Below are 14,390 nucleotides of genomic sequence, written 5' to 3'. Positions count from 1 at the left end.
ATTATTTGATGAACATTTCTATTCTTCCCCAAAGTGTTGTCAAGGACATTGAGAAGCACTATAGATTATTTCTTTGGGGTCATAACGAGAATCGTAGTAAAGTTCATATTGGTTCTTGGGAGAAGGTGTGTAGGCCTAAGTACTTTGGTGGCCTCGGGTTGAGGGAAGGGGCAAAGTGGAACAAGGCAATTTTGGCTAGGTACTTGTGGGCTATTATGAAGAAGCATGAAGTGTTATGGGTCAAATGGGTTAATGTTTTTTATCTGAAAGGAGAAGACATTTGGAACTATAAGCTTGCTCAAGATTCTAGTTGGTATTGGAGGAAGCTATGTCATTTAAGGAAAGATTTCAATCAGTAGCAACTTTTGGCTGCTAGGAGGAATAACAAATTTAGGCTTCAAGACTCTATAATAGTTTGACGACTTGTGAGGAAGATAAGTATTACACAACTGTCTGGTATAGATTCAGTATTCCTAATCACAGGTTCATTCTTTGCAAACGGTGCATATCCAACTTCTCACTAGAGATTAGTTTGCTAACTTTCACATCATTGTTCTATCACCAGAATGCCCGGTGTATGGTTAGGAAGCTAAAAATCATTAGCACTTGGTTTTTGACTGCTTGCTTTCAAGGCAGGTTGTGTATGAGCTGTTCGATTGGCTTGGTTTTCATGCTTGGAGCACCCAGTTCATTGGCTGGAGGTTTTCCTTGGCTACTACAAGTAGTGTTTTAAAGGATAGAGTCGTGATTGTTAACGCAGATTTTCGTTAACCAAAATTTAAGCCTAAATGATAAACTTGCACAGAAAAATAAAAACAGTAAAGGAAAAAGTGTGAACACAAAAGAGTTTTTACGTAGTTTTGTAGTTAAAATTCTGCATAGTCCACGAGTCAATCTCATTAGATTTCTAATGGTATTTTCAAGACATTTTTTTCTTATCAATTTTTTGTCCCCCTTTAGTATAACATGCCTCTATTTATCATTACATAGTCAGGCAGTTAATTACAGAGTTAACTGTGATCTTTACAACGTTTTCCCCTAAAATCGTGGGGTTTGATTACATATCACGTATTATAAATGCGGTTATTATTTGAATAAAACACAGCTGTGATTAATCCACTTTTACTGGGTCAAAATGATCGTGTATTAAACACGTTTTAAGTCATAACACTCTGGGATGTCTCAACAGAAACTCAGTACCAATGACCTTGATAGCGAGCTAGAGCTTTTTTGATATCTTTCTGAGGTTGATGATGTATGCCTCGTTGCCTCTTCGCTTGAAGGGATAATGCTTCATTTTGACAATCGTAGTTCTTAATAACAAAGAGTACTTTAGCAGTTATCATTCGAATGTCAGCTTCTGCTCGAGAGAACTGATTTTCCAAGACTAATAACCTCACTAAAAGATATCTGAAGCTGATTGACGAAAGTATCAGGAGTATGCCTTCCTATAGTGAGATAAGTGCCTCACTATTAGTTGTTTGGGTTCTCCCGACTGTTATACTTAGTTTGTATATTATATGCTAAGTGTTTTCACAGTCATTATGCATCGCTTACATATTCCCAGGCGCAATGAAGTTTATGTCTCGCCTTGTGCATTCAATGTCGTATGGTTTCTCGTTAATACGTGAGGCAACAGTTTGTATATCTTTATCTCGCATAGGACCTTATAGTCAACAAGTTACAAATATACTCTGTCACTCCCGCATTTAATGAGTTATTCCATTAAATGTAATTACTGTTACACACATCGATCCATATTCTCCTTAACTTGACACGTGTCCTCTATTGACATGGTAGCTGAATTTTGGGTATATTAATTGCCCCTTAAAAAGTTCTTTTTAATAAAAAGTACTTTTTAAATGCTTACAGAGGGTATATTCATCATAACCCCTTTTTTCAAGACTACGCATGCCCTCAATTATAACGGCTCCACGGTTTCGAGGGTCATCATTAGTATCCATGAACCGCCTTTTCACCTTCTACCTCATTCCCAACCTTTGGCCTTTCTGTTACCGGGTTTTGAGTATAAAATGGTGGCTTAGTTTAGCAATGTTCCATACGCTCCTGGTTTTTTGATGAGTTGCATCCAAAAGTTGGATTGTCATTCTCTTGCTAAGATGTCCCATCCAAGCCCAGAAACTTATCCCTCAAAACTCATAACACCAGAATACACCAACTGCCTTTCCTCTCCGTATGTTCCCAAAAACTTTAAACCTTAGTTTACATTAGAAACAAAGGATTCCAAGACCAAAGATCTTCTGATTAATCCAAACTAAGTAGATACAGTTGATCATTACGGGCGATCTTCATAAGAGATTTCCGAGGGTAAGCATCATCCTTCGCGAATGGTGGATTGACCTGGATTATTTTTTTATTTTTTTACTGTTGCTTCACTGATCTTTTATCTTTGTCTCTACCAAAATGCACGTAGATTATGAGAGTGAGTTCAGAGGTTCCCCTCAGGTAGACAAGGAATCCAGGAAGAAGATAATCCTAGTTGGCGAGGTCATAGATTCTACTAATGAGCCCAAATGGCTCAAGACCCAAGCTTGCACAAGGAACTCTTCGAACCAGCCAACCACTGGCGTTTATAAATTTCCCGAGATTGGGAATGAGGTCTTGCCCGTAGGGAATGAGGTCCTGCTGTAGGAAATGGGATCTTCTGCTGCAGAGAATGAGGTCTATGCAAAGGTCGAGTTCTTATTCGTGTAGACGGTCTTTCTTGAGTTCACCAGCCCCCCATGAACAACCTTGTATTTTTTGTTTAGGAAAATGGCTTAATGATTTGTCCCTAGTGGTATTTTTGTAAAGACAAGTTTGTAAACCAACTTGGGTTTTTTCTTATCTTAAATGCCTTGTACTTTTTCGTTCGAACTTAATATATTTGTGTTTGCTTGCGTTTTCTTTCACAATGTAAACAACTATATTTTGATCAAATGCAAAGTACTTTTGGGTATTTCCATTGCTCGTAATTTTCCTATTTAAGTAGTTAGTAATCTACTAGACTTTTGATTAACAAGCAGTTATCAATTCTGCCTCGCAATGACAGTTATAGTCTGTCTTAAGCAAACTTGAATATACTTTTAATGATTTTATAACTTTGTATATTTTTGATTGCTCGTATGAATAGTTATATTATCTATCCATTCACTAGGTTATCAAGACATCTTGATGTCTCGTTTAATACTTTCCTATCTTGCGCGAACCGTTAATATTCAGCTTTGTACGCAAGTAATGAGTTATATCTCATTTATAACTTTTGATTTTCCTTTCTTGTCAGATAGGTTTAAACCAAAAAATTATGATGGTTTGATCCTTTCTCGTCAGAAAGGTTTGACCAAAAACTTTAATTTTTTTTAAAGTTGTGGGTTTTCATTATATCATGTACTTCCAGATTAATCCCGGTTAGTCATACACAAATGTCCCTCAAGTAATTTTAAAGAGTAAGGTTTTGTAATTACTTAAATAATGGAAATGATTCTCTTTATTCATAACTGAAGTTAAAATATTACATCAGCAATGTGAGTTACATCATTTATTTACTGGTAATAGGGTCGCAAATGTTCCACGTTCCAGTAGTTCTTTATTAGCGAGCCATTTATTCGAGCTAATTTGTAAACTTCGATTCCTACTACTACTTCGATTACATATGAACCCTCCCGATTCAGGTTGAACACTCATGCAGATGAGTCTCTCGTGTTTGCAAATACCCGCCTTAACACCAAGTCTCCAACATTGAACAGTCTTTTCTTGACTTTTTTGTTGAAATATCTTGTAACTCGGTGTTGCTACGCTGCATTAGTGACTTGCAACTCAGTTTGTTTTTCATCAAGTAGATTCAGGGATAACTTTAGGAGTTCTTGGTTTTCTTCTTGATTATAAAACTCTGGTCTGTGAGTCGATATGTTCACTTCAACAGGTAGCATTGCCTCTGAGCTAAATGCTAGCGAGAAGGGAGTGTGTCCCGTTGTTATCTTCTCAGTAGTTCTGTGAGCCCAAAGTACTTGTGATAGCTCGTCGACCCACCTGCCTTTGGCAACATCTCACTTCTTCTTGATAGTATCCTTCAAGGTTTTATTAACAACTTCCACTTGTCCATTTGCCTGAGGCCTGGATACTAACAAGAAGCTTTTAATTATTTTATTCCTCTCGTAAAACTCAGTGAACAAGTCGCCATCAAACTGAGTCCCGTTATCTGATACTATCTTCATGGGAATTCCAAACCTACAGAAAATATTTTTGAAGACAAAGTCGAGGACTCTCTTGCAGGTTATAGAAACAAGAGGCTCGGCCTCAGTCCATTTAGTGAAGAAGTCAGCTACTACCACTGCGTACTTGGTTCCTCCTTGGGCGGTGGGTAATGCCCCAATTAGATCCATCACCCATATAGCAATTGGGTAAGGCGAGGTCATCATTCTTAGTTTTGTTGGTGGTACGCGAGGTATATGTGAAAACCTCTTACACTTATCACAATTTTTGACAAACTCATGCGTGTCCTTACTGATTGTTGGCCAGTAATATCCTTGCCTAATGATCTTTTTTTATAGGCTCTGCCAACCTGCATGATCCCCATCAAAGCCTTCATTAATTTCTCTGATGATCTTGTTTTCTTCTACAGGGAGAACACACCGAAGTAGAGGCATCGAATAACCTTTTTTTTTTTGTATAGTTTGCCTTCAATTATTGTTGTTATACCCAAAATTTGATAAGCACATTAGAGGAAGACACGTGTCGAGCTGGGAAGGACGAAGAACTTAAACACGCAAACGAAAGTACATTTAACATGGAACAACTTGTTGGAAACATAATTCGCTGAGTATGTTTATAACTTGGCTGGCTGAATAGCCTTTTGTGAGATATAAACGTACGAACTGCTAACTTATGTATTGACGAGAAACCATGTGGGTGCACGTGTGCATGACGAGGCCTCAACCTCGCTGCGTGGAAGAGAAACGATAACACTAAAAACACTTAACATATATTACACGATATACAAACTAAGTGTAGATAGTTTGGTAAGTCAAGATAACAGACAGTGAGGCATTTATCTCGCTAGAAGATGGTGTGCATGCGAGGGTGATCATCTTGACACCAGAGAACATAGTTATCAGAGTTAAGACAATATTAGACTCGGGAAATCAGATGACAAGCAATTGCTCGCCATCAAAGTTAACTTGGATCCATTGTCAGCGAGATATCCCTATGGGATAAGGTTTACCGTATATCTTTAATTACGCGTTCATCTTGGCCCAATAAAAGTGGGATACTCACAGCTGTGTGAATTATAAAATCCTCATTTACCTAGCTTGATTTGTAATTAAATCCCATGATTTGAGGGAATAATTACTGTAACGATTATTGTCAACTTTTGTAAATAACTGCTCACTATGTAATTATAAATAGTGGCAAACAAGATCAAGAGAGGGGATGACAAAATCTTATACAAAAGAGTCCCTGAATTTTTTTAGAAATCTGAATAATATTGACTCGTGGACTATGCAGAATTTTAACTACAAAACCACGTAAAAACCCTGTGCTCATATTCTTTATTTTGATAGCTTTAATTTTTTCTGTGTAAAATCAATATGGTGAGGCTCGAATTTGGTTAACGAAAATCTGCATTAACAGTTTGGTGCTTTCATTGAGAGCCTCTGTTAGAAAGCTCAGAAAAAGCCTCCTGACATAAAAGTGATGGATGACACCAAAGATAATAATCCTCAAGAAGGAATCAATCATCGTCCCAGAAAAGAACCATTGAGTCCTCAGGGATCTATTGAGTCATCGCATGAACAGACTTCAAGCCCCAGGAAGACCCAGTATTGGGGCCCTTGGCTTGAGGGACCTTGGATAAACAACAATCGGCCACTTCCTAACCAGGTTGATGAGGATGGCGCCTACAACCTAACCAAATACATACCAATTGTTGAATTAGAAAATTGTCATCTCAGGCATCGATTGGAGGAAGTAAACCGATGTAATGCTGAGTTAGAGCGTGAAATAGCTGTAGTAAAGGAGCGCGGGAGGATGGTACCCAAAATAAACCTAACTTGGGGAGAAGAGATTTACGAGGCAAACCTCGCGACTCACTAACCAAGGGGCAAGAGATGACCCAGAGATATACTCAAAACTCTCAGGAGATACAACCTGAGGAAACTGAGGAAAGTCTTGGGGTACAGCCTGGGATACGTGGAACATCAAATGAAAATCGCCAACGCTCTCTTCAGGTTCAACATGAAGAAATTCGCACAAATCCATATAGGGAGAATAAGGTGAACCAAAATCTAAGAGGAAGGTCAAGGTCCAACCGCAGCCACGACAGGATTGATCTACGAGAGTATCTGAACTTGAAAAAGCATGACCTTTGTCAACAACTCGGTCCAAAACTAAAGGATTCATTCCATTTGCAAATGGACAAGTTGGAAAATAAGTTCAGAAGGCATCAAACCACGAAAATTGGAAGACAACCGGGACGTGAAACTGTTGGGGAACTTGATTCGAAAGCCTCGGGATTAAAGAAAAAAGACAATTCCAAAAGGCTGCCCAAGGATAAGAAACCCAACAACTATATCCTTCTTTATGACGAATATATCGAGCTCAATGAAACTCGAGAAAATATCTACCTCGCACATGTACAGGAAGTCGTTTTTTGGGGAGCTAAAGCCTATGAAACATGTGAGGCGTAAAAGGGATCCAACTAAACGGTGTGAATATCATGGAGATATTGGTCATACCACGGAAGAATGTCGTCAGCTGAAAGATGAGATAGAAGGTCTCATATCACAAGGAGCTTTCAACAATATATAAAAGGGTAGGATGATGTCCATGATTAGCTCGATCTGCCTAGTAACCACCCGAGCAACCTGGGGTTATAACCCTTCTCTTTAAGAGGAAGGGGCACCTCAGTTATCTCAAAAAGGAGCGATTCATAAGAATACAAGGGGCAGTTACTCCGGTAAAATAAATTTGTAAAAGAATTGTGACCTGAGTAGATATTGGCTTGCTATGGGTGCCATAACTGGACGACAACCAGTGGCAGTCGAAGATAGAACTAAAACTAGGATTACTTCACCTCGAACTCCAGGATATGTCAGGGATTGACCCTGGATATTGAAAAAATTGGGGGAGTATGTCAAGGATTGACCTTAAAAATTAAAACCCATTTTATCAAAACTAGGCGCTCTTGTAGGATTGATAAAATAAGAAATTGAATTGGGAAAGTTCTTTTAAGATTAATGATTGTAAATCACATTGCTGATGAAATATTTTGAATTTTAGTTGTGAATAAAATAATCATCTCTTTCAAACAAGTAATTACAAAGCATAAATCCTTTAAAAATTACTTGAGCCGCATATATGTATGATTAACCGAAATTGATCTGGAAATACATAGTACAATGCAAACCCATCATTTCAAAAAAATAAAAAAAAAATTTGAAAACTTTTTAAAAGGGCCTCGACCAAACCTTTTTGACAGAAGAGGGGTCGAACAGTTATAACTCCCTGACCAAACCTTTTTGATGGAAGAAGGATCGAATCGTTATAACACCTTGTTTTGGACGAGAAAGTAATCAAACAACTGTAATTTTTGATTTATAACCTATCTGACGAGAAAGGAAAATCAAAAGTTATGACTAGCGCATAAAGCTGAATACTAGCGGCTCGCGCTAAGGGAAAGTATTAAACGAGACATCCAAATGTTTTGAAAAAATACTTAAACCCAACACGTGGGTAGAAAATTTAACTACTCATGTAAGCAATGAAAATATATACAAGATGACAAGTCCATTAAAAATTTATTTGAATTTGCTTAAAGATCCCGAGTTGGAATCGATGATGGCTCGCAAATTGAGGAATGGGCAGATAAGTTGCTCGCACGTAAAGTAGGAAATCAACTACTTAACGTTGGAGGAAAGGAAAAGCAATGGAAACCCCTAATAAACTTTGTGCATGGGATAGTTTATATTAAAGTTTAAATTTAAAAGTGCGAAGCATTAAAAAGCAAAGTTGGCCATCCAACCTTGCAAATTTGTCTTTACAAAAAAGTGCCGCTAGGGGCAAATCATTGTCTCGGCCAAAGGGCCATTTTCTAAAAGAGAAAAGGGAGATAAATAAAAACCAAGTCTACATGTTGGGAGACTTGGACATGTCTTCTTCTTCTTCTTCCTCGACCTCGCCATTTTTCTCCTCCATCTTGGTCTTCTCGCAAAGTGCAAAAGTTTCCTCCTCTTGCTCCTCCAAGAAGCTGGTATCCATATTAGGGTTCCAAAGCCAGGCCCAATATACAGTGCGAAAACCAACCTTATCGCACCGTTCTACGGTCTCGACTTCTTTCTCAACAAGTTTTTTAGCAAGCTTCTTCTCAACCTCTTCTGCTTGGGCTTTGATGGTCTTCTCGGCCTCTTCTTTTTCCTTCTTGGCCTCCTCTTTCACCTTCTCTGCTCCCCCTTTCGCCTTCTCAGCTTCCTCTTTTGCCTTCTCAGCTTCCTCCTTTGGTTTCTCGGCTTCTCGCTTGAGGCGGGTATTATCCTGTTGGGAGTCTTCCCGGTGCTTACTCACAACCTTACATTGTGATAGTAACTTGTGGACCTCGCCCTCCAAGTACTCAAGCCGCTCAGAGAGTAGTCGGTTGGAAGCAAAAGAAGCCTGGAGAACTGTAAATAGATGAATATGAAAGAGGTGTAAGAAAAAGAAGAATAATATAATTATAATAACAAAGCCAACGTACCATGAAGTGACAGTCCAAGCTCCTTGAAAGCATCTCTTTTGGACTCCTAAGATTGAGAAAATCGCAATCAGGGGGAAGAAGAGTTTGAAGTTTACGCCAACAGGCGACTCCATATGCCTGGGCAAATTTAGACCCGGCTTCCCCTGCTGCGATCGACAGGGTCTCAATGGCCTGGCTCAAAGAAGCAGTAACGGGGGTCGCCTCGGGACGAGGAGTACTGGCATCGGGAAAAAGTGGAAGAGGAATTTGCTCTTGGATCACATTGTCCGAAATCTCAAGATCGATAGGCTCGGCTAGTGATTTCTTCTTATGGGCGGTGGTTTTCCTTTGCCTCTTTGGAGGAACCACTTCGGTAGCAGTAGGGATTCCAGGGTTGGATGTCCTTTTCTTCCCCTTACGGTCCATGATGTCTTCATAAACCATGTCTTCAATATAAGACGAGGTGTTATAATCATTATAAAGGCCGATTAAAAAGGGGAGGAGTATAATTTTCCACCTAAGGAATTTACTAAAATCACTAGAAGGCGAGCTATCACTAGATGAAGGGGTAGAAGGACCGTAATATTCGCTAAAATCCCTACAGCCTGTAATTTTGAATGTATCAAAAGGCTCGATTGGTTCTAAATCCCAGCTCGCATCTATGTTACCTGCCCTATCTTCCATAGTTTCATATTGTTTGCCTATACCATAAAATGACTCGTGACAGTTAACTTGGACGTGGAATCTAGGATACCAGCTGTCAAACTTATGAGCAATACGGTCTACGAGAAAAGAATTCCAAATATAAAAAATTAAGGTGGGAGTCTTTAAAGGTGACTTATGTACTCGCTCAGCTCTAAGTACAGTAGGTGACCAACCACATTGATTACCTCGGGATGCTCCTTCACCGGATTCCCGAGGGGCAGTACTTTGAAGGTATTGTGCCTGAGCCAAGCGATCCCAAGCCTGATCCTCAGGCAGAATAATAATCAGTTGCCAAGAAGAATACTTAGGAATCTTGTAGTCATAAGTATATTCTTTATCAGCAAGAAGGCCCACCGATCGTAAGTTAACTTCGCTCAAAAGAAAGTTGCATGATCGAAGACCGTTGGGAAGAGTTAACAGATGCCTATGCCTACCAACCATCTCAGGGGTAGGGGTAGGTCTCATTAAAAGAGCTGTCAGAACACACAAAACATTAGTAAAAAAAACTTGAAAAAGGAAGACTGATGTAAAGATACTCAATCTCCACTGGAGTGGGGCACCCCCAATTCAGAATTTTGCACAACACTTTCAAACTAGCAAGAATCTTGTAGGAGATGGGAGTCAGCTGAAATGGGGAAACTCCAATGTGGTTTATATAGTCTTTGAAGTAGTCCCGGAGAGGAAGGGTGGCCCCTGCACTGATATGCTCAAGGCTCCAAGCGCCCATACTGGTTGAACCACTAGTACTAGTCTCACCACTGGTCCCCGGGTTACTGCTTGCAAGACACGCAGGGGGTAGGAACTAAACTCACCCTCTCGTATTGATTTGACTTGGCATGACTGCCCAAGTTCAATCCCACAAGCATTCAGCATCTCGCCTGTATAACTCGAGATGGATCACACCTTTGATTCAATCAGCTCAGCCTTGAAGGTAACAGTGGGGTCCTAAGGAGTCTTTGATGTACATGGCTTGGGAGGCATAATTTAAAAATGCAAGTCACTTGGTTTAATAGCAATCGTGACGTTGGGCAAAAACAAAGGCTTTGCCACAAGAATAAAGGACACACTGGGAGGTTCCGCCCAGGCTGCTTCTCGCAAGAATTGGCATTTGCCTTCAGAGATTTCATGCAAGAAACGCCTGTAACGACTAGCAATATCCTCCTATTGGGTTCTCACTATGTGTTCCCTAACCCTAGCATCGTTTAACTCTAATTTGGAGGTGGGTTTTGAAGGGTTGTGTTTATATGGGATGGCTGATTCTGTAGGGAACTCAAACTCTAGAACTTCTGGAAAAATTCATGAACCATAGTGGGACATTGCTGCAAGCAAAAAGCAGTCCCAATCCCTGGTTATCAAACCAAAAGGTAATGATTTGGAGATCTTAAAACAACCTACATAGTGCCTGAACCCTAGTATGAACAGTTTAAACCCTAAAAAACTACCAAAACCAGATGAGATGATAAACAACTACAAATAAATCAAGTAACTGATCCACACAATGTTACAAACATGAGATAAAAGAAAGTAACTTAATGTTTGAAGTTAGGGCTTGGGGCAGTGCCTCATAGTTTCTTCTACAAATCTTCGAATGAAGCATGGATCGCTTTGAGAGGATGAAGTCGGAAGAGACTCCTGGAAAAAGGTCAAGGACAAGGATGGCATGCAAGTCTTCGGACAAATTTATTGATAATCCTTGACGGAGAAGTTTAAGGGTTTTTCTCAAACTTTTTGAAATGGAGAAAATGGTGGAAAGGTGGTTCCTTTTTTCTTACTTTATACCCATGACAGTGGCTTCGTTAGATCAAAGAAAGATTTGATCCTATGGATATGATTGAAAGCGGAAGTGGAAAAGAGGGTCATTTAATTCTGATGTACTTCAAAACCGCACAACTGCCAAAATAAGAGGATATGCATCTTTTCAAAAAAGAAAAAAATGACGGAAATACCCTTTGTAATCATTAAAAAGCTCTTTTTAATTAAAAAAGAACTTTTTAAGGGGCTATTGTTATACCCGAAATTTGGTAAGCACATCAGAGGAAGATACGTGTCGAGCTGGGAAGGACGAAGAACTTAATCACACAAACGAAAGTACATTTAGCATGGAACAACACGTTGGAAACATAATTCGTAGAGTATGTTTATAACTCGGCTGGCTGAATAGCCTTCTGTGAGATAGAAACGTACAAACTGCTAACTTATGTATTTACGAGAAACCATGTGGATGCACGTGTGCATGACGAGGCCTCAACCTCGCTGCGTGGAAGAGAAACGATAACACTAAAAACACTTAGCATATATTACACGATATACAAACTAAGTGTAGATAGTTTGGTAAGTCAAGATAAGAGACATCGAGGCGTTTATCTCGCTAGAAGATGGCGTGCATGCGAGGGAGATCATCTCAACACCAGAGAATATAGTTATCAGAGTTAGAACAATATTAGACTCGGGAAATCAGATGACAAGTAACTGCTCGCCATCAAAGTTAACTTGGAACCATTCTCAGCCAGATATCCCTATGGGATAAGGTTTACTGTATATCTTTAATTACACGTTCATCTTGGCCCAATAAAAGCAGGATACTCAAAGCTATGTGAATTATAAAATCCTCATTTACCTAGCTTGATTTGTAATCAAATCCCATGATTTGAGAAAGTAATTTCTATAATGATTATTATCAACTTTTGTAAATTACTACCCACTATGTAATTATAAATAGTGGCAAACAAGATCAAGAGAGGGGACGAAAAAATCTTATACAAAAGAAGCCCTAAAAATTACTCAGAAATCTGAATAAGATTGACTCGTGGACTATGTAGAATTTTAACTGCAAAACCACGTTAACGAAAATCTACGTTAACAATTGTGTATCGAGGCACTGAATACAAGAATTTTTGTGCCTTGTTTTTGTCAGTTGGAAGTTGCCTGTCGAGTAGATAGTTGATGATAGGGGTCATCCATGTAGGTGAACTGTCTATCATCTCCACTTCTTCCCTTTCACATATACTTGGCTCGCTCAGCATCTCCACCGAAACCAAGTTCAAGTCATCCAAGTCATTCTACGAGGCCGTGCCAAGGCATTAGCGTTAGAGTTTTGCCCTCTTCGGATTTGTTCGATTTTCAAGTAATCGAATCTTTCCAAGTTCTTCCAAACCTTCTCTAAATACTTAGCCATTTTTAGGCCCTTGGCCTGGTATTCCCTGAGAACCAAGTTTACAATCAGTTGTGAGTCACTATGGTAGATGAGATGTTTGACTTTCAGCGCCTCGGCTATCTTTAAGCTAGCGATCAAGGCTTCATACTCAGCCTCATTGTTTGATGCGTCAAATTAAAATCTCAACGCAATGTGAAACTTAAAGCCCTCTGGTGAAATTAATATTACTCCTGCAATCAAGCCCTGCTCGTTGGATGCACCATCCACATATAACTTCCAAGTATCCGCGTCTCGGTGAACAGGCAGAATTCCTTGTAAAGTTATACCTTCTATTAAGATGTCTGCCAAGGCTTGGCCCTTGATGGGTGTTCAAGGGTGGTATGTTATGTCAAACTGCCCCAGTTCGATTGACCTTTTTATCAATCTTCTAGAAGAATCAGGTTTTGATAAAACTAGTCTCAAGGGATGATCAGTTAACACTTTTATGGGGTGTGCCTAGAAGTAAGGCCGTAGCTTGCGAGATGCGTGGACTAGGCACAAAACGAGTTTTTGGAGAGAGGGATATCTCGACTCTTCCCCTAGTAACCTTTTACTTACATAGTAAATGGGTTGTTGGTGCTTACCCTCTTCTCGCACTATAGCCGCACTAATTGCATCTTTTGAGATAGCCAGATAGAGGAGTAACGTTTCTCAAGTTATTGGTTTTGCCAAAACAGGAGGCGTCGCTAGATGCTTTTTAATGTTTTGAAAAGCCTCTTCACACTCTTCTGTCCATTCAAATTTCTTGTTGCCTCGCAGTACATTGAAGAATTGTAAACACTTATCAGTTGACCTCAAAATGAATCTGTTAAGTGCAGCCATCCTTCCTGTTAAGGCTTGTGTTGGGAATATTTTACTAGGATCTAGATTTACTAACAAGTATGTTGATTAACATCCTAAATATGAATTCTCTGAAACAATGAAATAAACACATAAGGGTTTAAGAAAACCTTACATTGATTGCAGCGGAATATAATGACTCCTTCTGTTCAAGATTTCTAGCCCTTGATTCCTTTCTGTAGCAGAGCATTATGAAGATATGAACTTTGATCTCTTTCTCTCCTTCGGGTTCGGTTACCACCGTCTTACTCACTATGATTGAGTACTTGACTTGCTATGTGTGGGCATGGCACTCATTCACTCAAGGTTCGAATAAGTGAAGAAAAATGAAGGAGGTGAAATCTCTATAGAAGGAACTCTATCATCTACTAGTTGTCTCACATAGAAAACTAGGTTTGATTTGGTTGAAGGCATAAAGTGGATGAGTGAGAGCATCATGTTCCTTTTATAGTGTTTCAACTAGGGCTTAGGGTTGAATTATATGGATTAAAAAAAGAATAAAATATTGGGAAAAAATCCACACTTGGTCGTACACTTAATGGGACCTCTTTCTAGTTAGATTTTTGCCACTTTATTTCAACCACTTATTCTTCTTTTCAATAATACCATATTTTCCAATTCAAACCTATAAATGCCAAAACTATTTATTTAATAATTATAATTAATTACGAAATAAAATTGTCAATTATGTAATTTATTAATTAGACCATACAAAGTCTCTTAATTAACAAATTGACCCCAAAACCTCTTTTCTTCACAATTAAGCCCTTGCTTAGTGAAAATTCATAAATAAGACATAGTCTAATTTTAGAATTATAATTGATTAATTAAAATCAATTAACTGAGTCTGTAAGCAGTATTATCTCAACTAGTGAGGGGACCATGGGCCTATATACCCGAGCTTTCAATAAGTAGATCTAGAATTCACCAAGTAAATTCTCAACT

The sequence above is a fragment of the Cannabis sativa genome, chromosome 4, assembly GCF_029168945.1.
Source record: "Cannabis sativa cultivar Pink pepper isolate KNU-18-1 chromosome 4, ASM2916894v1, whole genome shotgun sequence".
Classification (NCBI taxonomy): Eukaryota; Viridiplantae; Streptophyta; class Magnoliopsida; order Rosales; family Cannabaceae; genus Cannabis; species Cannabis sativa.
Note: the sequence above shows the minus strand (reverse complement) of the source record.